A 4,224-nucleotide genomic window follows, 5' to 3' on the forward strand; every position below is an offset into this window, starting at 1 on the left:
TCTAAGCTTCACGCCCTAGGTAGTTTCTTCTGCACCTAGAGCCTCCTCCGTTCTTTGGTCAGTACAAACATCATCACCCTATCTGGAAGTTCCTCTAAATCCATGTACTCGGATGCACCTGCATCCGAAGTGCTGCTCCCACTGCTTTGGCTATCCTTGGCATTTTTCCTGTTCTTGTACATCACCTCCTCATTGAATATCACGTCCCTGCTTCTGATGATCTTCCTGTTCTTCTCATCCTAAAGATGATACCCGAACTCATCAATGCCGTATCCAATGAATGTGCACTTCTGTGACTTAGCTTCTAGCTTGTCCCTGGTATGGTCACTGATATGAACATAAGCCACGTAACCAAATACCCGCAAGTGTGAGAGATTTATCTTCTTTCCACTCCAAACCTCCTCTGGAATCCTAAAATCTAATGGAACTAATGGCCCGTGATTAATAAGGTAAGCTGCCGAATGCACCGCATCCGCCTAAAATATCTTAGGTAGACCTGCATGTAATCGCATGCTCCTGGCACGTTCCGTTAAGGTTCTGTTCATCCTCTCTGTAATGTCGTTCTGCTACGACGTCCCTGGAGTAGTCCTCTCTAAAAGAATACCATTTGTAGCACATAACCTCTTGAACTCCTCCAGCTCGTATTCTCCACCATTGTCTGATCTCAGACACTTCACCTTCAGATCTGTCTCATTCTCCACCATGACCTTCCACTTCTTAAAGACTCCGAACACCTCTGACTTGTACTTCATAAAGTAAACCCACACCTTCCTCGAGTGATCATCGATAAAGGTGATATAGTATCTCGAACTGCTAAAAAAAGACACACTGGCTAGACCCCATACATCTGTATGAATCAACTCTAGCTTCTGAGCCTTAGGTGGCCTTCCTGTATGAATCAACTCTAGCTTCTGAGCCTTAGGTGGCCTTCCACCCTTCTAGAAACTAACCCTCTTTTATTTCCCAAAGATGCAGTCTTCACAAACCCCGACTTCCACGGAGTCGATCCCGGTTAGCTTTTCCTGTGAATGTAAGATCTTCATCCCCTTCTCGCTCATGTGCCCTAGCCTGTTGTGTCATAGATCTGTACTCTCTTTGCCAGATGTAATTGCGAGGGTGTCACTCGTATGTAAGGTGAGATAGAGAGTCCCTAGTTTATTACCTCAAGCAACAATCATCGTACCGTTGGAGATTCTCCATGAATCTCCTGTGAATGTCGAATATAGCCTTCTGCTCCAAGCTGTCCCACCGAAACAAGATTCATCTTCAGCTTCGGCACGTGTCTCACGTTCTTTAAGCTCCACTTAGAGCCCTTCATCTGAATCTGCACTTCACCCTTTCCAACAATATTACAAGGCTCGTTATTCCCCAAATAAACTTTTCTATAGTACCCTGCTACATAATTCTAGAGAAGCTTTCTGTTAGCAATGACGTGGAAAGAGGCTCCTGCGTCGATGACCCAAAAATCTGAGTCGCTATCCATCGCAAGGATCAAGGCATCCTGTACGATATGAGCCTTCTGCTCACCCGTATCATTCTTTGGACTCTTACAGACTGAAGACATATGGCCCTCCTGGCCGCGGTTCCAACACTTTCCTTTAATAGGCCTAGCCTTCGAGTTCGACCTCTTCTTCACTGATTTCGACCGATTCCTATTCTTGTTTCCTTTCTTCTGGCTTCTGCCTCTCTACTCGAAACTTAGAACCGAATCTGAACCTTCTGATTCAGATGATTTTCTTCTAACCTCCTCGGTTAGAATCATGCTAATAACCTCACTCAGCTTCAACTTCTCTTTCCCCGCCGAATTGCTGATTGCCGTCACACAACCTGCCCAACTATCCGGCAACTGTGATAGAATCAATATGGCTTGCACTTCGTCATCGAACGTGATGTCTACGGAGATAAGCTGATCAACAATCGTGTTGAACTCGCTGAGGTGCATCGTGAAGGACCGTCCTTCTGCCATCTTGAGGTTGAAAAGAGTCTTGACGAGATGCATCTTGTTTGTTGCTGATGGTTGCTCGTACATCTTCATGAGCGCTTTCATATGTCCCACCGTCGTCTTCTCCTTCAATATATTGTGGGCTACTGATTTAGCGAGCGACAACCGGATTTGCCCTAAATCCTTCCTATCCAGTATCTCTCAATCATCATCTGACTCCTCTTTCTTCTGTCTCTTATCCTTGCCCATCAACAGGTGATACAAGTTCTTCTGGTACAGATAGTCCTCCATCTATGACTTCCAGTAGGCGAAATCTGAGCCGTCAAACTTCTCAATCTTAGATTTGATTTCCTCTGCCATGGCTTTCACACAAATTGCTGAACGAAGCTCTGATACCAGTTGTTGGGGATTCGAAACAATCAAATCGAACCCTTACCCTTCCGGACCTTGTGTTGAAAGTAGGAAAGTAGGAAAATTCACTTCAAGTAAAGATCAAAAACTTGCAGACATAATAAAGGAGACAAACACACAGATTTAACGAGGTTTGGCAACATGCCTACGTCCTCGAGAGCCACACCACATAATTCTTTTGATTAATTAAAGAAGAAATACAAGCTCTCAAACTAGGGTTTTATCTCTCTGAGATTCTCTCATTTTCTGCTGTCAAAAACTCTCCTTTTTCATGTATATACAAGCCCTAAAAACATTTAGGTATATATAGAGTCCTGAAAGAAATAGAATCCAAAACCGTTTAGAAAACTGTTTGACTGCGTCGCGGTCGACCGCGCAGGTATCGCGGTCGACCGCGACGGTCGACCGAACCACTTTCCCGAGAGCAGAAAACATTACAGTGTTGGCGCGGTCGGCCGAACTGATTCCTGAGACAAAAAATCCCTATAGGGTTGGCGCGGTCGACTGCCTTCAGCTCCAGCCTCTTGTCAGCTTCTGTGCACGTTCGCGGTCGACCGCCACAGTCGACTGTGCAGGCCTCCTCCTGTTTTTCTCGATTTTCTCCCTTGTTTTGATTCCAGCTTCGGCTTCAACTTTGAGTCTACACTTTAGACTAACACTAAGATCATTTCAAATTTGCTTGTTGATTGGGAATTGTTGAGATCATTTAATATTACATATGATCTCTTTACTAGAGCTTGCTCTTCTGTCTATATTTTGCGTAGGAGAAAACTCTATCAGTGAATATTGAGACAACATCGAGAAACATCAAGGGTGACAACGACTAATATAGTTGCCTATTTGCAGGTTCTGCCAACGTACTTGCTTCAATTTTATTTGTGTGTTACATATTGTCATGCATGCTCGACCATTTTTTATTGGTCATACATGGTCATGGGGACATCATGGGATCGTTTGATGGTGGTGCAACTCGTCAAACTTGAATGACCTATAGAGGAGTGGAGGTGATGTTGCAGTTAGCGCACCTGCGTGCAAGAGGAAGACCAAAGTTTCCGGCGGTAATATCGGTCAATGGCGGGTGTTTGGTCTCGGATTGAGTCGTACTCATGATTATATTATTATCCCAGCCCAAACCAGGAGAAGAGCTCTGTACATTAGCAGCAGTTGTACTCACACAGCTAGCACCGTTACGAGTCGGAAGCTGTAGCTGTCTTTCCTCCTTCAGAAGAGCACATTTGGGAAAAAGAGGGAGAAGGTGGAGGCCGTGCTGCTGCTACTGCACCTCTGAACCATGCTCACTAATCACTGCTCACTCAATCCAATAAGAAGAGGATCAATAAGGCCCAGAGACCCAAGTCTTCTTTAATTAAAAAGAAGGAAAGAGAAAAATATATAGTAAATAATTTATGAAGGGGTTGTACTATTGAAGATATGTCAGGTGCTTTATAAATAAGCAGAGGGTACGTAGCAATATAACTATTGATGTGTAAGGTACCTACATGACTTGAAAGAAAAATATAATAAATGGAAAAAACAAAACATCGAGTTAAAGAGTACCTTAATTTAAAATAGTACAACAAATATGAAACTTAAATCTTTAGTGTTTACACCATGATTATACTTAGGGTTTTTTGTTTTTAGGCCCATTTGTTTGCTCAATTTTATCTTTAAACCCAATCATTATTATTTGTATCTTTAAACCCAATTCTCCTTTTGTATTTGTCTTTAAATCCAATTTTCAAAATACAATACTTTCATATGTGGGCCCCCTAAATTTTTTCTTAAATTCCAATTATACTCTTATAGCCTTTCATGTAAGTCGGCCCCTTTAAAAAAATAAAAAAATGAAAAGAGAGAGAGTAACGTGGGGT

This window comes from Asparagus officinalis, chromosome 4 (genome assembly GCF_001876935.1).
Source record: "Asparagus officinalis chromosome 4, Aspof.V1, whole genome shotgun sequence".
In the NCBI taxonomy this organism is placed as follows: domain Eukaryota; kingdom Viridiplantae; phylum Streptophyta; class Magnoliopsida; order Asparagales; family Asparagaceae; genus Asparagus; species Asparagus officinalis.